This window comes from Phyllostomus discolor, chromosome 14, assembly GCF_004126475.2.
Source record: "Phyllostomus discolor isolate MPI-MPIP mPhyDis1 chromosome 14, mPhyDis1.pri.v3, whole genome shotgun sequence".
Lineage (NCBI taxonomy): Eukaryota > Metazoa > Chordata > Mammalia > Chiroptera > Phyllostomidae > Phyllostomus > Phyllostomus discolor.
In genome coordinates this window covers 468,410-490,276 of record NC_040916.2, presented here as the reverse complement: position 1 = coordinate 490,276, position 21,867 = coordinate 468,410, and positions in this window count along the sequence as shown.

The window sequence follows — 21,867 nt, the reverse complement described above, 5'->3', positions numbered from 1 at the left end:
CACATGGCTGTGGCCATGTAAGGAGAGCCACGTGCTTCTGGCAGAGTGCAGACCCCCACAGCTTAAGTGAAAAGGAAACCAAACAACTTTTCCAGAGTGGGAAATCACCATGCAGTTTTAGCAGAGAACCACCAGTTGGCTTTGGCAGAGTGCCAATCCCCCACCCCTGCAGCTTTGCCAAGAAGAGCCACGTGGTTCTGGCCAGAGTGGGGACCCCTGCAGCTTTGATAGAAGAGGACAACATGGCTTTGGGGTGCTCCCTTTGTCCACGTGGCCAGGGAAGCAGGAGAGACTTTGCTTGGAAAATGGGTACAAAGAATTCTTGCCAGTAGGCTATGAGAAGAGGCCACATGGCTTTGGATTAATTAGAGATCCTGCCTGGACGGTGACACTGCTGATGTGCCCACAGCCAAAATCATGGATGTCTACTTCTTTTCCTGAGATACGGTACCTTGAATTAGGGCAGAGGGAGAAGGAAGAACTATGGGCATCTGTGGGTATCCAAAAAGACTTTGATATTTTAATGAAGACATTAGGTCAGTACCTTAAGTCTGTATAGCTTTAAATAAACATTTCCTTTCCTTTTCACAAATCTCTGGCATTGAGAGACATCTTCCCTAAGGCAGCAGATAATCGAACCTAGTGGAGGTCCTTTTGGTAATTGTATATTGTGCCTCCCCCTGGTCCCCTTAGCCCCTGTGTGTGTGCTCTGAAACGGGTTTTGGTGTTCCTGGGTGGGCCAATAATTGCCTCCCTACATCTGTTCTGTAATACTCTGGCTGGAGAATTGGGCTGTGTGAGAGGCCAGGCTGCTGTGTGGAGCAGTGGGCTTGAGGAGGAGGAATTTCTCAAAAAGAAAAAGTGAAAAAAGAGACACTGTCTGGAGAATTCTCCTGCAGCAACTGCTCTGGCCTCTGCCCCACCCAGCCAGGCAGTGCTTCTGAGGTGGCACAGGAAGCCCTGAGTGCCCACATAGCACTGGGAAGGGTGTGCACCCAAACCTGTGGGGCCTGAGGAGGCTTAGCCAAGCACATGCACCTGCAATCCAGGGATAGTGCACTTTTCCGAAGGCCCCAGCCAACAGTGGTAACCCCAGGGAGAGTGTGCTCTGAGGAAGAAGGCCTATGTCCTACACACAAGGCCCCACAGAGAGGTGCCAGGCTGGCCCTGGGGAGAGTGTGGTGAGGCTGACTGAGTGCAGATCCAGAAGGGAGAAAAGTCCCTCAGCATGCTGCAGACAGAAAGACCAGAAAAACTGGTTTAGCTAGCTTAAAACCAGCCAGAAGTTGTTTTTTTTTAAGTAATTTTAAATTTTTTAAATTTTTATTATTTTTAATCTCTCAATTCCTTTTTCCTCTCTCTCCTTCTTTCTTGTTTTATTCCTTCTTCTTTTCTCTCCAATATTATCTCTTCTTCTTTTCTTCTTCTGCTTCTTTTTTTTAATACCCACAAGTGAGATAAAAAAAAAAAAAACAAAACTGGAACTGTGAAAAGACCAGAGATATACCCAAAGAAGGGGCATCCCAACAGCTGAGACAGTGAGACATATTTCAATTTGCTATTACAGAGAACCTGCAAGCTATTGCATATTTGTATTATTATCTTTTTCATTCTTCTTACATCTTTTATTTTAATAGTATTTTTTGTATTCCTCTTTGTCCTGTTTAGTATCATTTGACAGATTTCCCCTGTTCTCATTTTCATTGTGTATTACTAATTTACTGTCTTTCACTTAACTTGTGTTCCACTAGTGCACTACTGAAGGTCCTACGCTCTTTATTCTTGTTATCCAGACCACATAGATTCTGTCATACAATTGTTGCTCTAATATTCTTGTAAATAATAGCTGTTCCATACAATTGTAAGCACTACACAACATCCCTCCCAGATCTTAGCCCACTTCATGGTTCTCTGAACTCTATTACTGTAGTGGTTAACTCTATTCTCTCACACACTACACCTATTTACTACCCTTTACTCTCACCTTACCTCAGAATCTGACCTCCCAAAACCTCATTGCCTTATAGATCCAACTCACAATACTTCCCTCCCCCAAAAGAGTCTTATCTTCTTTCCATCCTTTCTAAAAAGTAGGCAGCTGGGTGGAATATCATGGTTAACACTATACATAGCCAAAGGATCTTCTATCTCTTCTCTACCAGCTGATACTGCAAATATCATAGACTACTCTCTTGCTGTCTTAAACCATTTTGCCTTCCTTCACCACTAAGCACAAAAAAGAGTAGGTGGAAACTGTAACAACAGGACACCTTCTGGAAGAGGAAACCCAACACCAAAGGAACCACCAACTGATAAAAACAGAAGAAGATGAAGGAGGGAGTGGAAGCCACACTAACCTCAATCCAGGACCTATCTGAAAATAAAAATAAATAGTGGAAAAATTACCCAGAACAAACAACTGAACAAGAGCAAGAGAGAATCCTCAAAACCTTGTACACACAGAAGAACGAACTTCAATACAACCTGCCCTCACCAGCACTACAAAATACAAGAGGTGGTGGAAAGAGTGACCCTCAGTTAACCAGCTGGCAGGAAGGACCCATCAAAGAAAGACCTAACAACAATCCAAATCCACAGACAAACACAGAGCCAACTTAAATGACAGCCCAAGACCAGTGAGCTCAGGAGATCAAGGAGACTGCACCACTGGATCTCATAGGTATTCTACCACGGAAGTTCATACCATAAACCCAGGGAGGCAGAACAGATCAATTTAAGAAGCTGAGGTTAACAAGAAGAGTCTCACAAACAGTGGGAAGGCAAAGAAACAATCCCAAAATCAAAAGAAAGAAGGAAGCCTCAGAAAGAATACCAAATTAAATAGAGGCAACTCAGCTATCAGATATTGAGTTCAAAGCAGTGTTGATGAGGAAGCTCAATGAGCACACAGTGAATTATGAGAAACTACAGGGAAATTACAATGAACCCACTGCAAACTATATCGACATGAAAAATGAAATAGAAACTATCAACAAGGGCCAAGAGGAAATGAAGAATACAATTTCTGAACTGAAGAACACAGGAGAAGGAATGAAAAGTAGGACTGATGAAGCAGAAGATTGAATCAGTGAGCTGGAGGACAAAGTGGAAAACAAAAAACACCCAGAAAGAGCAAGAAAAGGAAAAGAGGCTCAGAAAGAATGAAAAAGGATTAAGAGAAATGAAAGACAATATAAAACATAATAATATTCATATAATCAGGATACCAGAAGGAGAAGGAGAAGAGCAAGGAATAGAAAACCTATTTGATAAAGTATTGATGGAAAAGTTCTCTAATTTGATGAGAGAAATAGTTACACAAATCCAGGAAACACAGAGAGTCCCAATCAAGAGGAACCAAAAGAGGCCCACTTCAAGACACATCATAATTAAAGTGGCAAAATTCCAAGACAAAGAGAGAACCTTAAAAGGCACAAGGGAGAAAAAGGAAGTAACATTCAAGGGAGCCTCAATAAGGCTAGCAGCTGACTTCTCAGTGGAAATGCTCCAAGCCAGAAGAGATTGACAAGAAATATTGCAAGTAATGACAACCATAGGCCAGCAACCAAGTCTACTTTGTGAGCCAGCAAGGCTCACAATCAAGATAGAAGGCCAAATAAGCAGCTTCCAAGACAAAAGAAGTCTAAAAGACTATGGCTCCACCAAATCAGCTCTAGAAGATATGCTAAAGGAACTGCTTTAAGGAAAGGAAGAGAGAGAGAGAGAGAGAGAGAGAGAGGGACCCAGGTACAAAAATATCAATGAATAAGTACCTATCAATAATACCTTAAATGTAATTGGATTAAATGCTCCAATCAAAAGACATAGAATAGCTGAATGGATAAGAAAGCATGACCCACACATATGCTGCCTACAAGAGACCCACCTCAGGACACAAGACCCAGACAGACTGAAAGTGAAGGATTAGAGATAAATTTACCAGGCAAATGTACAGGAAAAGAAAAGCTGGGGTAGCAATACTCATATCAGACAAAACAGACTTCAAAAAAAAAAAAAAACAGGCCATACAGAGAGATCCAGAAGATCCCTTCATAATACTCAAGGGAAAAATCCATTAAGAAGACATCAACATTGTAAATATATATGGACCCAACATAGGAGCACCCAAATACATGAAGAAAATCTTGGAGGAATTCAAGAAAGATATTGACAGGAACACAATTATAGTAGGGGAATTTAACACTCCACTGTCAAAAATGGACAGGTCTTCCAAATAAAATATTGACAAACATATTGTGGTGTTCAACAATGCCCTAGAGGAAAAGGACTTAACTGATATATAGAGAGTCCTTCATACCAAAGAAGCTAAATACACATTCTTTTCAAATGCACATGGAACATTTAAAAAGATAGACTATATGACAGGATACAAAACAAGACTCAATAAATTCAAGAACATTGAAATCATACCAAGCATTTTCTCGGACCTCAAGGGACTGAACTTGAAAACCAATCCCAAGGGAAAAAACCCAAACACTCAAAACCACAGAGATTGAATACCATGCTTATAAACAATGAAAGATTGAAGAATGCAATTAGGGACAAAGTCAAAAAGTTTCTGGAAACAAATGAAAATGAACTCACAACAACCCAAAATTTATGGGACACAGTGAAGGCAGTCATGAGAGAGAAGTTCATAGCCATACAGCATACCTAAAACAAGATATAAACATTTCAAATAAACAACCTAACCCTACACCTATAAGAACTTGAGGAACAACAACAAAGACAGCCCAGAGCAAGCAGAAGAAAGGAAATAACCAAGATCAGAGCAGATTTAAATGACATAGATACTAAAAGGACAATTCTAAGGATCAATCAGGAGCTGGTTCTTTGAAAGGATAAACAAAATTGACAAGCCTTTAAGAAGGCTCATCAAGAAAAAAAGAGGACCCAAATCAACACAATCAGAAATGAAAGAGGAGAGATTATAACTGCTACCCCAACAATACAAAGGGTTGTAAAAAAATTGCTATGAAGAACTGTATGCCAAGAAATTTGAAAACCTAGGTGAAATGGACACATTTCTAAAAAAAACCATAATCCTCCAAAACTAAATGAGGAAGAGGCAGAAAGCCTGAACAGACCAATAAAAGCAGATGGAATTGAAGTGGTAATAAAAAATTCCGACACACAAAAGCCCTGGTTTCACAGGAGAATTCTACAAAGCATTTAAAGAAGAGCTAACTCCTATCCTTCACAAACTATTCCAAAAAATCCAAAACGATGGAAGACTCCCAAACTCTCTTTATGGAGCCAGCATCATCCTAATTCCAAAACCAGATAAAGACACAACAAAGAAAGAAAACTTCAGGCCAATATCACTGATGAACATAGATGCTAAAATCCTCAAGAAAATATTGGCAAACCACATCCAACAATATAATAAAAAGATCATACACCAAGACCAAGTGGGATTCATTCCATGGATGCAAGGATGGTATAATATTTGCAAATCAGTAAATGTAATACATCTTATAAACAAAAGCAAAGACAAAAATGACATGATCATATCAATAGATGCAGAACAAGCATTTGTTAAGGTACAGCACCCATTTATGATAAAAACACTCAGCAAAGTGGCAATAGAGGGAGCAGTCCTCAACATATAAAGGCCATGTATGAGAGAGCCAACATCATACTCAATGGGCAAAAACTAAAATCTTTTCTACTAAGATCAGGAACAAGTCAAGGTTGTCCACTTTCTCCACTTCTATTCAACATACTTTTGGAAGTTTTATCCACAGCAATCAGACAGGAAAAGGAAATAAAAGGCATCCAAATCAGAAAGGAGGAAACAAAACTGTCATTGTTTGTAGGTGACATGATAGTGTATATAGAATATCCTCTAGACTAGGCCAAAAAACTGCTTGACCTAATAAATGAATGTGGCAAAACAGTGGGATACAAAGTCAATATCCAGAAATGAAAGGCATTTCTGTACACCAACAATGAAATAGCAGAAGCAGAAATCAAGAAGAAAATCCCATTTGATATAGCAACAAGAAAAATAAAATACCAAGCAATAAACCTAACTAAGGAGGTAAAAGACCTATACTCAGAAAACTATATAACACTGAAGAAAGAAATCAAGGAAGACACAAACAAATGGAGACATACTCTTTGTTCATGGTTCAGAAGAATTAACATCAAAATGTCCATACTACCCAAAGCAATTTACAGATTCAATGCAATACCTATTGAAGTACCAATGACATATTTCACAGACATAGAAGAAACATTTCAAAAATTTATATGGAACCATAAATGACCCTGAATAGCTGCAGCAATTTTGAGAAAGAAGAGCCAAGTAGGGGGGATCACAATACCTGATACCAAACTCTATTACAAATCCAGTGTAATCAAAACATCCTTGTACTGGCATAAAAACACACATGGACCAATGGAACAGAACAGATAGCCTAGAAATAAACCCAAGTCTCTACAGCCAATTAATATTCAACAAAGGGGGCAGCAGCATAAAATGGAGTAAAAATAGCCTCTTCACAAATAGTTTTGGGAGAACTGGATAGCTATGTGCAAAAAAAAAAAAAAAGAAACTCAAGCACCAACTTACACCATACACAAAAATAAATTCAAGGTGAATAGAAGATTTTAATATAAGCCATGACACCATTAATCCTAGAGGAGAACATAGGTAGGAAAATCTCAGACATTTCACACAGCAACATTTTCAATGATATGTCCTCTACAGCAAGGGACAGAAAGGAAAGAATAAACAAATGAGATCTCAAAATAAAAAGCTTTTGCACAGCTAAAGAAAACAGTATTAAAATGAAAAGAGAACCAACCATATGGCTGTGGCAGATACTGGCCAGCAGTATCCATCACTGCTACAGATGTTCGTCGAAGCACAAGTAGAACATACACACAGACAACCAAGTTCTGTGGAGAAATAGGGATGAAATGGCCACTCTGTGTAGTGGATAGCACCCTATTCTCCTGCCTGAGCAGGCTTTCATTAAGAATACAGATACAGTTTGTGAATTGCAGTCTGACAGGGAAGATAAAACAAGTAGTCAGCTTTGAAAGGGGCTGGCAAATTTCTAGCTGGGATTCTGGGCTGAGATTTTGGGGTTTTTTCATTTAAAAAGACTACAGGACTTAAAATCTTAGTTTCATTTCCTGCCTGTGCCTTCATATTCTAATTAAAGAGCATCCTACAGCAATCAGATCTTACAGGATCTTTCATATTCTATGTCCCAGGTGTGATTACCCTGGGGGGTCCACCAACTCTGGTCTGGACTGCACCGCCCCTGTTATTTATACAGACCTGAGTCCGGCAGAGGTGACAAAGGCAGCCAGGAGACTTGGATTTCTCACAACTAAGAACAAGGACTCAGGCTTTGACAAAACCTAGGGGGCAGGGGTTGATGTTGATCACCCCTTCATTTTCACAGCTCCAAGTCTCTTCCCTGAGGCCTCCATGTGATCATGCCTGTATTAGGCGATTCTCCCCTTGAAAAGTCTTACCCATCATTGGCTAACTGATCAAGTACTGGGGCCCAGCGGAGAACAGGCAGAATTCATGCCAGGGAAATAAGTTTTGTCTCCTTAGTGGCTCCTGGTTTGGAGGTCTCTCACTCAGCCTTAGCCACAGGTGGTTACAGTTTTCTGAGACCAGCCAGGGTGAACCTCAACATAAGGGAAAACATATTTGCCAATGATACCTCAGACAAGGGTTTAATCTCCAAAATATACAAAGACCTTACATGACTCCACTCTAAGAAGATAAACAACCCTATTAAAAAATGGACAAAGGACTTGGGCAGACACTTCTCCAAGGAGGACATACAGAGGATCTAGAGACACATGAAAAGATGTTCAGCACTGTTAACTATCAGAGATATACAAATTAAAACCACAATAAGATACCACTTCACACCAGTCAGAATGGCCATCATAAACAAAGAAACAAACAAGTGTTGGAGAGGTTGTGGATAAAAGGGAACCCTAGTACACTGTTGGTTTGATTGCACACTGGCACAAATGCTCTTTAAAACAGTACAGCATTTTCTCAGAAAACTAAAAATGCATGTGACTTTTGACACAGCAATTCTGTAACAGGGTGCAGCCAAGAGGGGGACCCCAAACAGGGATTTGGAATGGGGTCCAGAACTCAGGGTGTTCAGGAAATATTAGGATGTCCTCCCCTCACCCCCACAGGTGTAAGTTGGGGGAAGGGACAAATGGAGCAGGGCCATTGAGAACTGTTTTGCATAGCAACAGCCTTGCAGCTAACCTCTGGTATGGTCATTTAACACATCTATAAACTTTTGCTGCTTATATGGATATGTTAAATGGCTGTGGCCATGCTCTGAGCCAGGGGAATGGAAGTAACTTCCACACCAAGATGGAACTGAGGCCAGGTCCCCTGAGTTACAGCACCTGCGTGGGAGCTTGGAGAAGATTGGCTTCATGTCACGGGACCATGCCTGCCCAGACTCACAATGGCAGCCCAGTGAAGCTGGAAGGATATGAGAGGGCTAGCAAGTGTAGCCGATTGTGAGAGGAGTTGGAAATGGGGCTGCAGAGGAAGATTGGCTTTGTGATTTAAACCCAGACGTGGCAGTCATTGAGGGAAGAATCACATGGCTTTCGCAGAGTGGAGACTCCCACAGCCATTTGGGGGAGAACCACGCAGCTTTGCCAGAGTGGGGACTCTCTCAGCCCTTTGGGGGAGAACCACTGGGTCTTTAGCAGAGTGGAGATTCCCATGGCCCTGGAAGAGAGAACCACAAGACTTTGGCAGACTGGAGACTCCCACAGCCATTGTGCAGAGAGGACCACATGGCTGGGGCAGTGGAGAGAGAGAACCACGCAGCTTTGCCAGAGTGGGGACCCGCATAGCTTTAGAAGGGGGAACCACCACCCGGCTTTAGCAGAGAGCCTGGCGACACAGCTGATGGTGCTGGGAACTGAGGGAGGCCTACCAGCTGAGATGGATTACTGAGAAGAACCGGGGGCCTCCTGAGCCACAGGCTTCTATTTCTTTTTCTGAGATACGGTACCCCAGACTGGGCAAAGGGGGTAAAGAAGGACTGTGTGTGTTTGTGGGTGTTTTAAGGGATTTGGGATTTTGATGAAGACATTAGGTCACTACTTTAAGTTTGTATAGCATTAAATAAACATTTCCGTTCCTTTTCATGAATCTTTGACATTGAGAGACGTCATTCCTCTGGCGGTGGACATAACAAACCTGGGGGGTTCCTTTCAGGTAATAGTATATCATCCCAGGCCCCCTTAGGCACCCCCATTGTTGTGTAACAATTCCACTGCTAGGATTATATCCTAAGAACCCTGAAACACCAATCCAAAAGAATCTATGCATCCCAATGTTCATAGCAGCACAATTTACAATAACCAAGTGCTGGAAGCAACCTAGGTGCCCATCAATAAATGAATGAATCAAAAAACTATGGTACATTTACACAATAGAATTCTATGCAGTAGAAAGAAAAAAGAGGCTCCTACCCTTTGCAAAAGCATGGACAGAACTGGAAAGCATTATGCTAAGAGAAATAAGCCAGGCAGTGAAAGACAAACACCATATGATACCACCTTTAACAGGAACCTAAACAACAAAACAAAGAAACAAGCAAAATACAACCAAAGACACTGAAATAGAGACCAGGCTGACAGTGACTGGAGGGTTGAGGGGTGGTAATTTCAGGGGGAAAAGGGGAATGGTTACAGGAACAAGTATAAAGGACACATGGATAAAAACTAGGATGGGGGGATAGAAATGGGAGGGAAGTGGGGCTAGAGGGGTTGGCTGAGATGGTAGTAAAAGACAGAAATCTATACTTGAACAACAGTTAAAATAAAATAATTAAGCCCTGGCTGGCATAGCTCAGTGGATTGAGCACAGGCTGGGAACCAAAGTGTCCCAGGTTCGATTCCCAGTCAGGGTGCATTCCTGGGTTGCAGGCCATAACCCCCAGCAACCGCACATTGATGTTTCTCTCTCTCTCTCTATCTCCCCCCTTCCCTACCTAAAAATAAATAAATAAAATCTTAAAAAAATAAAATAAAATAATTAAAAAAGAGAACAAATTAACAGTAACTGTACAAAGGGACATGAATAAAATTAAATGGGGGTATGATCAAAGTTCCAAAATGGGGGACAGTTAGGGTGGGAGAATGGAGACAACTGTACTTGGACAACAATAAAAAATGTATACATACAAAAGGAAAAGAAAAATACAGATGGGAACTTCTTGGGGGAACATAAAAATCTAATAAAAAAAACAAATCCGGATCATTTCTATTCTGTGAGCCATCAAAATCTAGGCTTTTTGCCTGCCTCACTTTTCTATATTTTTCATCTAGTATAACTTTCCCTTATAATTTGAGGGCACACTGAAATTATTTAGTTTTTATTTTTTGAATATATTTTATTGTCTATGCTATTACAGTGGTCCCATTATTTTCTCCCCTTTATTCCCTTCTCTGTGCATATTCGCTCCCATCAGCATTTCTTTCCCTTAGTTCATGTCTATTTGTTATAGATATCAATTTTTTAGCTTCTCTATTTCCTACATTATTCTTAACCTCTGGTTGTCTATTTTGTACCTATAATTTATGCTACTTACAGGCTGTAACTTTTATCCCATTTTACCCTCTCACTGATAAACCTTCCCCATGTCATCTCCATTTCTGTGATTCTGTTCCTGTTCTACTTTGCTTAGTTTGTTTTTTCTTATGTTTAGTTGTTGATAGTTGTGAGTTTGTTGTCACTTTACTGTTCATATTTTTGATCATCTTCTTTTTCTTAGATAAGTCTTTCTAATATTTCATATAATAAGTGCTTGGTGATGATGAACTCCTTTAACTTGACCTTATCTGGGAAGCACTTTATCTGACCTTCCATTCTAAATGATAGCTTTGCTGAATAGAGTAATCTTGGATGTAGGTCCTTACCTTTCATGATTTTGCACATATCTCTCCAGCCTCTTCTTGCCTGCAAGGTTTGTTTTGAGAAATCAGGTGTCAGTCTTATGGGCACTCCTTTGTCGGTAACTGTCTCCTTTTCTCTTGCTGTTTTTAAGATTCTCTCCTTAGGCACTAATTATGATGTGCCTTGGTGTGTGCTTCTTTGGCTCCAACTTCTTTGGGACTCTCTGAGCTTCCTGGGCTTCCTGGAAGTCTATTTCCTTTGCCAGGTTGGGGAAGTTCTCCTTAATTATCTCTTCAAATAAGTTTTCAGTTTCTTTTTCTTTCTCTTCTAGCATCCAATTGATTCTCATATTGGAATGTTCACAGTTGTCCCAGAGGTTCCTAAGCCTCTCCCCATTTTTTAAATTCTTGTGTCTCTTTTTTTGTTGTTGTTCATGTGTAATCATCTTCATTTTCACAACACCACGTCCCCATCCCCACCCATCCTCACCTCTGACCCTCAAACCCATCCCCTTTGGTTTTGTCCATGTGACTTTCATACATATTCCTTGATGTGCATCCCCTCCCCCAATTTATCACCTACAATCCCTCTCCCTCCTCCTCTCAAATTACTGTCAGATTGTTCTTTATTTTGATGTCTCTGGTTGTATTTCGTTTGCATGTTTGTTTTGTTGATTAGGATCCACTTGTAGGCGAGCTCATATAGTATTTCTCTTTCACTACTTGGCTGGTTTCACTTAGCATAATGCTCTCCAGATCCATCCATGCTGTTGGGAAGGAGCTCTTTCTTTCTTTCTGCTATGCAGTATTCCATTGTGTAAACGTACCACAGATTATTTTATCCACTCCTTTACTGATGGACATTTATGTTGCCTCTGGGACTTGATTATAGGGAATTGTGCTGCTATGAACATCAGGGTGCATAGGTTCTTTTGGATTGGTGTTTCAGGGTTCTTAGGGTATAAGCTCAGCAGTGGAATTGCCAGGTCAAAGGGAAGTTCCACTTTTAGTTTTCTGAGGAAATTCCATACGGTTTTCCACAGTGGCTGCACCAGTTTGCATTCCCACCAAGAGTGCACTAGGGTTCCCATTTCTACACAATATCTCCAACACTTGTTTATTGACTTGTTTATGATGGCCATTCTCACTGGTGTGTAGTGCTATGTCACTGTGGTTTTAATTTGCATCTGTCTGATGATGAATTATGTTGAGCATCTTTTCATATTTTCTGGGCCCTGAGTATGTCCTCCTTGGAGAAATATGTCTTCAAGTCCTTTTCCCATTTGTTTTAGCTGGATTGTTGGTATTCCTGGAGGGGACTCATGTGAATTCTTTATATATTTTGTAGATCCGACCCTTGTCTGAGGTATAGTCTGAAAATATGTTTTCACATGGGTTTGGTTCTTTTTTCATTTTCATGCTGTTTTTTTCTTTTCTTTTTTTCTTTTTCTTTATTTTGTTATAGCTGTACAGAAGTTTTTTATTTCAATGAGATCCAGTTTGTTTATTATTTCCTTTATGTTTCTTGCTGTAGGGGATATATCTGTGAAAATATTACTGATGGGAACATCTGAGACTCTCCTCCCTATGTTCTCCCCTAGGACATCTTTGGTGTCATGTCTCATATTTAAGTTTTTTACCCATCTTGACTTTATTGTTTAGTATGTTGTCAGTTGGTGGTTGAGTTTCATTTTTTTGCATGTAGCTGTCCAGATCTTCTAACACCATTTGCTGAAGAGGTTATTTTTAATCATTTTTTGCATCTGCCCCCTTTGTTGAATGTTAATTGACCATAAAGACTTGGGTATATTTCAGGGCTCTTTATGCTTCCTCGTTGGTTTGTGTGTCTGTACTGTTTTTTTCTTTTCTTTTTCTGTTCTATGCCAAATTATATTTTATTAAAGAAAACATCTGTTGAGTTGATCATATGACAATTTCTGGTTATTATCTACTATTATAAACTCTAAGAATTATTGTGAGAGAATATGGTATATTAGAGCTAATTATAGTATATAATTATGTTATATATATGGATTTATTTCTGTATTTTATTAAATTCTTTTGAATTTTATTGTTCAAGTACAGTTTTCTGCCTCCCCCTCCCCCTCCCCACCACCCTAGTGATTTCCTTCTCCCTCCTGTTTACACCTCCCATTCTTTTTATCCATGTGTTCTTTATAGTTGTTTCTGTAAACTCTTCACCCTTTCCCCCATTATCCTCTCCCATATCCCTGATGGTTACTGTCAGTTCTTAACTTCAATGCCCCTGGTTATATTCTGCTTGCTCTCTTGTTTTGTTGATTAGGTTCCACTTAAAGGTGAAATTATGTAATGTTTCTCTTTCACCACCTTGCTACTTGTACTTAGCATAATGCTCTCCAGTTTCATCCATGTTGTCGCAAAGAATAGAAGTTCCTTCTTTCTGTCTTATGTGTTGTATTCCATTGTGTTCAGACACCATAGTTTTTCTGATCCTTTCATTTACTGATGTGCACCTATGTTGCTTCTAGCACTTGGCTATTGTAAATTGTGCTGCTATGGACATCGGGGTGCATAGGTTCTTTTGGATTGTTGTTTGGGGTTCTTAGGGTATAATCCCAGCAGTGGAATTGTGAGGGTCAAAAGACAGTTCATTTTTAATTTTTTGAGGAAATCCCATACTGTTTTCTGCAGTGTCTGCAATCCCACCAACAGTGCACTAGGGTTCCCTTTTCTCCACAATCTCTCCAACACTTGTTGTTTGTTGCTTTCTTTATGATGGCCATTCTGACTGGTGTGAAGTGATATCTCATTGTGGTTTTAATTTGCATCTCTCTCATGACTAGTGATACTGAACATCTTTTCATATGTCTGTGGATCCTCTGTATGTTCTCCTTGGAGCAGTGTCCATTCAAGTCCTTTGCCCATTTTTTAAATTAGGTTGCTTGTCTTTTTAGAGTGGATCATGTGAGTTCTTTATATATTTGGGAGATTAAACCCTTGTCTGAGGTATCATTGGCAAATATGTTTTTCCATACAATTGGCTCACTTTTTATTTTAATACTGTTTTCTTTAGCTGTTCAGAAGCTATTTATTTTGATGAGATTCCATTTGTTTATTCTTTCCTTTATGTCCCTTCCTCTTGGGGACATGTCAGTAAAAAAAGTTTCTGCATGAAATATCTGAGATTTTCCTGCCTACATTCTCCTCTAGGACTTTAATGGTGTTATGGTTTATATTTAAGTCTTTTATCTATCTTGATTTTATTTTTGTGTATGCTGTAAGTTGGTGCTCAAGTTTCATTTTTTTCCGCTTAGCTGTCCTGCTCTCCCAACACCATTTGTTCAAGAGACTGTTTTTACTCCATTTTATGCTGCTGTCCCCTTTGTCAAATATTAATTGACTGTAGAGACTTGGGCTTATTTCGGGGCTCTCTGTTCTGTTCCATTGGTCCATGTTTCTGCTTTTATGCCAGTACCAGGCTGTTTTGATTACAGTGGCCTTGTAATACAGTTTGTTATCTGGTATTGTGATCCCTCCTACTTTGCTTTTCTTTGTCAAAATTGCAGCAGCTATTCATGGTAATTTATGGTTCCATATAAATTTTTGAAGTGTTTGTTCTATGTCTGTGAAATATGCCATTGATACTTTAATGAGTATTGCATTGAATTTGTAAATTGCTTTGTGTAGTATGGATATTTTGATGATGTTAATTCTTCCAATCCATGAACATGGTATATGTTTCCATTTGTTTGTGCCTTCCTTAATTTCTTTCTTCAGTGCTGTGTAGTTTTCTGCATGCAGGTCTTTTACTTCCTTGGTTAGATTTATTCCTAGGTATTTTATTTTTCTTTTTGCTATGTCAAATGGGATTTTTTCCCTGATTTCTGGTTCTGCTGTTTCATTGTTGGTATACAAAAATGCCTTTGATTTCTGGATATTGACTTTGTATCCTGCAGTTTTGCCAAATTCATTTATTAGGTCAAGCAGTGTTTTAGCATAGTCTATAGGATTTTCTAGGTACACTATCATGTCATCTGCAAACAATGACAGTTTTGTTTCTTCCTTTCCAATTTGAATGCCTTTTATTTCCTTTTCTTGTCTGATTGCTGTGGCTAAAACTTCCAATACTATATTGAATAAACAACCTTGTTTTGTTCCTGATGTTAGTGGGAAAGATTTTAGTTTTTTCCCATTGAGTATGATGTTGGCTGTAGGTCTCTCATATATGGCCTTATTATGTTGAGGAATGCTCCCTCTATTCCCACTTTGCTGAGTGTTTTTATCATGAATGGGTGCTGTACCTTATCAAATGCTTTTTCTGCATCTATTGATATGATCATGTGGTTTTTGTCTTTGCTTTTGTTTATGTGATCTATTACATTTACTGATTTTCGAATATTGTACCATCCTTGCATCCCTGGGCTGAATCCCACTTCGTCATGGCGTATGATCTTTTAAATGTACTGTTGGATGAGGTTTGCCAATATTTTGTTGAGGATTTTAGCGTCTATGTTCATCAGCCATATTGGCCTGAAGTTTTCTTTCCTTGTTTTGTCTTTATCTGGTTTTGGGATTAGGATGATTCTGGCTTCATAAAAAGAGTTTGGGAGTCTTCCATCATTTTGGGTTTTTTGGAATAGTCTGTGAAGGATAGGGATTAGCTTTTCCTTAAATGCTTTGTAGAATTCATTTCTATTTGTCTTTAATCGTTGGTATTTGAATTATAATGTGTGTCATGTGGGCCTCTTTGTTCATCTTATCTGGTACTCTGCACTTCCAACACTCGTATGTCTATTTTTTTTCTTTAGATTAAGTACATTTTCTGTCTCTATCAGCTGTCCCTAAGATGTTCATTGGTATGCTTGATGTTTTTCCAAAAACCCAGTAAACTATTCTTATTTTTCTGGATACTTTTTTTCTTTTTGATATTTTGGTATATTTTTTGTTACCTTATCTTTCAAATCACTGATTAGATTATCTGCATTATTTAATATACTTTTGGTTCCTTATAGTGAATATTTATTTTGTTTCTTATATTTTGTTTCTATTTATTTTTAAAGTTTCTATGTTAATTTTTGCTGTTGAAATTCTCACTGAGTTGCTTGATCATCCTTATAACCATTGTTTTAAATTCTGTATCACATAGTTTGCTTACCTTCATTTAATTTAGTTCTTTTTAAAGACAGCTCCCTATTATTTCATGTTGGGCCTGTTTCTTTACCCCCCTTTTTGGCTGCCCCTCTGTGTCTATTTCTATGTATTTGTTAAACTGCTACATATCCCAGTCTTGGTAGAGTAGTCTTATGTAGTAGGTGGCCAGTGGGGCCTAGTGGCATAGTCTCCCTGGTCACCTGAACCAGGTGTTCCAGGTATGTTTGTTTGTTTGTTTGTTTGTTTTGTATGGACTGTATGTGGTTTCCTATTGTAGTTGAGTCTTTATTAGTGTTTTGAGGGCTCGTTGGTTTTAAGGGCTGTGCATGACTACCATGATGCAGCTGTTGTGTGGTGGCTGATGCATTGTAGAAGGATTTGCTTTAGTGGGAATCTTGTGCCTGCTGAGTCTGCCCTTTTATGTGTTTTATTTGTGGAATTAACTGAGTTGTGCTATAGTGTGGTCTGAAACTGATTACAGATGTGTTTGTTTGGGGGCCTCTTGGGATGTGAATGCCAAGGTCAGCTGCTTCCTGTACCTTGCCTGGGTCACCTGGTATGAGTAGCACAGTGATGGTTTCCTCTTAACCTAAGCTTGTAGGTGCCTGGGACAGGCTAAGCTACATATATATATTTTTTAAGATTTTAATTACTTATTTTTAGACAGAAGGGAAGGGAGGGAGAAAGAGGAGAGAGACATCAAGGTATGGTTGCCTCTCACATGGCCCCCACTGGGGACCTGGCCCAAAACCCAGACATGTGCCCTGACTGGAAATTGAACCAGCAACCCTTTGATTCACAGCCCATACTCAATCCATTGAGCTACACCAGCCAGAGCCTAAGCTAAATAAATATTGAACCCCGCTGCCACTAATGTTTGGGTTGATTAGAAAGAAGCACAGGACACCCCAAAGCTAGATGCTGCTTTTGGGGATGTTTGTAAGTCTTTGTAAGATTTTAGAAAAATATGCAGTGGAGCCAAGACAGGTAATTTGTATTAACAAAGCTCCTGGAATTAGCTTGTGTGAGCCTGCAAGTTGGGTGTAGCTAGGTGTCAGAGAATCTCCAGGGTGGGATGCACAATGTTAGTCAGGTTCGTGGAAACTCAGATATGGCACCTACCTGCACCTCTAGGGGGAAGTTTTAGCAAAGATAGAATGGCTATTGTCAGCATTCTGTCTAGGACAAAACTACCCCTCCAGGTCTTGCCTGTAGCTAATTAGTTTTCCCTTCATCTTTTCTGGCTCTTATTTAAAAATCCTTACCAAATGACATGTTTATTGATTTGAGAGAGAAAAATAACATCAACATGAGAAACACAACCAACATCAGCTGGTTGCCTCCCACATGTGCCTAACTGGGGGTCAAGCACACACCCCTAGGCATGTTTACTGACAGAAAATTGAGTCTGCAACCCTTTGGTGTACAAGATTTCACTCTGACCCACTAAGCATCCAGCCAGTTTTCCTGATGCCTTTTGAACTGCTCATGAAACTCAGAGCAAGTGAATCCAAGTAAGTCTCTGTGGGCCCTTTAAGAGGAATGCCTCATACTCTAGAATCTCTCCAGCTCCCTTAACCACAATCTTTATGTTTATTTTTTTTTCCACAGCCAGAAGATATAGGGACTTTTTATGGCATGAAAACCCTGGGCTGGGGAGCCTCATTTGGGACTGGTATCTGTCACTTCAGGGGAGCCTCTGCAGTCAATATATTCCTCCCAATTTTTAACCGCCACACTTGGGTGTGGGACCTGGCTATGTTGCACCCCCGCCCTTTTTTACCAGTTTGATGCAGCTTCTTTCTGTACATCCTTAGTGATAGAACTTCTGTTCAGCTAGTCTTCAGATGGTTCATTTTTTTCACTTTTCTTTTTCCTTCTTAAAAAGATTGTATTTATTTACTTTTATTTTTTATTTTATTTTATTGTTGTTCAAGTAAAGTTGTCTGCATTTTCCCCTCACCACTCCCCTACCACCCCAGCCATTCCCACATCCCTGCCCTGACCCCCACCCCGACCCCCACCCCCTTGGTGGGGATTTCAGGCAGTTCTTAATGATGGTTATTCTGTAGTTCAGTTGTAACTCTGAAGTGGTATGGGACGAGTATAGAATGCAGCACTTACCTACTCTGTCATTAACCATAAGCTTGGATATTATTTTTGACTTGTGGTTTTTCTCTTTCAATTTTGAATATATCATTTTACTCTATCCTGGCTTGGAGTGTTTATGCTAAAAGAAAATGACAATAATCTGATGAGATTTTCTTTGTAGGTTACATATTTTATTTTCCTGAGTGCCCTGAGAATTCTTTCTTGTTATTAACTTTTATAAAGTGTCTTGGCAAAAGATTTTTGTTTGTATTGAAATAATTAGATAATCTGTTACTATTTTGCGTTTGAATGTCCACCTCCTTCTATAGGTTTGAAAAATTCTCAGTTAATTCTTTGAATAGGCTCTCTGTCCCCTTCTTCCTCTCTTTGCCTTCTGGTATACCCATTTTCTTTATGTTGCTCCTTTTAATGGAGTCAGAAATTTCTCATAGAGTTCTTTAATTTTCTAACCTCTTAGTTTTCTGTTTTTCTACCTGAATTATTTCTGTTATCATTGAGCTCATTAATTTCCTTTTCCATCTGGTCTGCTCTATTTCCAGTGCTTTTTAATGCATTCTTCATCTCATTTATTATATTCTTTAGCTCAAGAATTTCTGTTTAATTCTTTTTTATAGTTTCTATAGTTTTGGTAAAGCACTCTTTTTGTTCATTAATTTTATCCCTTAGCTCATTGAACTGCATTTCTGAGTTTTCTTGTATTTTGTTGAGATTTTCAAAACTGTAATCTTAAACTATCATTTAAATCAGCCTTTCATGTAGTTGAGTTTGGTTTCTGAAGACTTCTGTTTCTATGCTACTGTTACTTTGGTTATTCATGGCAGTTGTTTTTTTTTTCTGCCTAGACATTTGAGGTAACAAAGTTTTCTTAAATTATTTTGTTCTTACCAGTTTAGCAGGTTGATAAGTTGAGAATTTTTTCTTTTCTTTGTTTGTTTGTTTTGTTTTGTTCAGTAAGTGGTGATACAGCACAAGTTTTTGTGTTCTCCTACCTGCACTGCTTGCACTACCAAGATCATGGGGCAGTGTCACTTCAGCCATGGAAAATACCATGTACCCACTAGGGTGGTGGTGCACATCCCTTCTGTTTGGATCACCTTGGTCTCAGGGAATCACCACTATTATGGGGGAAATGTGCAGATTGTGAGGAACTAGGTTTTCAGGTGTCATGCATTACCTTCTTGTTGCTAATGTGCACTGGTTTTGATTTGTTACCTTAGGCATATCCACTGCCTTTACTGCACGGGTGGTAAGCACAAGGCCTGTGGGCAGAATCCAGCCCTCCACCTTGTTTTATCTGGCTTTTATCTGGTCTTGCACCTTGTTTCTACCTGGTGGCAGTGCCAACCTCCTTGCCCCTAGTTAAGGAGTAGTTACATTTATACAGTTCTAAAATTATATTCAGCCCTTTGAAGTCAACCGCAAGGCTGATGTGACTCTCAGTGAAAATGAGTTTGGCACCACTACTCTGCTGGATTCCACCTTGACAGGCTGGAGGAGAGAGGAATGTCCATAAGGTGTTTCTTTTTTATTAGTAATGGCTATTGAACTGCTGTGCTGTTTAATACATCTCATCTACTGCTACAGGTTTTTGCTGCAATAAGAGGAGAAAAGGGAGCCAGCTTCTCAGGTAATGATGCTGCTTCTTCCCTTACTAACCTTCAAGTCATAGTATGAGGATCCCAACCCTACTTCTCCACCATTACTATGTAGCTGGGGCCACAATGGTGTCTGTGGCCACTGTTCCTTAGCTTCCCCGAGTCTGCTTCCCCTGCTCCTTCTTTTTTTAAATACATTTTATTGATTATGCTATTTCATTTGTCCCATTCCCCCCCTTCACTCCCTTCTGCCCTGCACACCCCTATGATGCACATTCTCCCCCTTTAGTTCATGTTCACGGGTCATACATGTAAGTTCTTTGGCTTCTACATTTCCTATAAGATTCTTACCTTCCCCCTTTCTATTTTCTACCTACCATCTATGCTACTTATTCTCTGTAGTTTTACCCCCCTCCTTCTCCCACTCCCCTGTTGATAACCCTCCCATGTGATTTCCATTTCTGTGTTTCTGTCCCTGTTCCAGTTGTTCACTTAGTTTACTTTTGTTTTTGTTTTAGGTATGGTTGTTAATAACTGTGAGTTTTCTGTCGTTTTACTGTTCATATTTTTTATCTTCTTTTTCTTAGATAAATCCCTTTAACATTCCATATAATAAGGGCTTGGTGATGATGTACCCTATACATTTTCCTTTATTTCACTTAGTGTAGCCTTCATTTTTTACATCTAATTTGTGACCAAATTCAACCAATTCTGTGAGCATCCTGACTACCAGTGTTTTGAACTGTGCATCTGATAGGTTGGCTATCTCTTCATCACTTAGTTGTATTTTTTTTCTGGACATTTGGTCTGTTCTTTTATTTGGGTCATTTTTTTTTTTCACCTTGAAGCACCTGTTATGTAGTGAGGGACGGAGCCTTAGGTATTCACCAGGGCAGGGTAACCCATGTCACTGCATTGTGACACTGTATGTGGGAAAGTGGTCCAAGAGGACACAATGGCATTTGCTCCACTTTCTGCTCTATTTCAGTCACTTCCCCTACTTCCCTCAAGCAAATTGGGCCCCTCTGGTACTGATGCCCATGTGGGTAGGTTTGTGTATGTTCTAGGACCCTGTGGGTCTCCCCAGTGAACTTTCCCGTGAGGCTGGGAGTTTCTCTCGCTGCCACCTCAGCCTCCACAGGTGTTTTCCATCAGTGGTTTGAGGCTTTATTTCCCTGCCCCGGGGCTCTGGGTTGTGCAGTCTGTCCCTCTCCCCAGTTGTTTCTCCCAGTTTATCTGCATGTGAATGTGGCACCACCTAGTCCACAATGTGCCACATTGCTGGGTCCACCCATTGCTGCCTTGCCAGCTAGCTGCAGCCTTGTGCACCCTGCCCCACAATCCACTGCCTCACTGGGTCCACCAGCTGCCACCTTGCCTTCCCTGGCCCACCAGCCACTGCCTTGCTGAGAGTCTTCTCTTCCCAGTTGCCTCTCTCCACCCCCCATACCCGTCTGGATGAATATGTCTTTTTAACTCCTTGGTTGTTGGACTTCCATATAGTTCGGTTTTCTGTCAGTTTTTTTTTTTAATTGTTGTTGTCCTTCTTTTGATTGGGCAAAGAGACAATGTTTCTACCTATGCCTCCATCTTGGCCAGGAGTCTCCTTCTAATGTATCCTTGTATTAGGAGTGGGGGCCAGGAGTCCCCACTCCTTCTAATGTATCCTTGTATGTAGATCTCTCAAGAATTTTTGTGTGTTAAGCAGAGAAACTTTTGATAAATTAAAGTTGTTCTTGCAAATATAAGGGGATATACAAAGGGGTGTTCTCACTCTGCCATACTGCTGATGTTTCGGAGGTTTTTTGAAAATACATTTTAGAAGCTTGTAGGGTCAATTACTTGATGGAACAGGTGATTCCTTCCTTTCCTTAAGTTTGCACATCCAAACACAATTAATGTACTCAGCATAGTAAATGATCTTTTGAATCAGTATTCTTCTTTGAAGGCAATTTTAATTAAAAAATACACATGCACCTATGGAAAGATTTTCTATGCCTATGAAAAACTGTGTCACCATTGTATTGTTAAATTCAATAAACAGCATAAAATCACATGTAATTTACAGCACAATAAATTTAAAAAT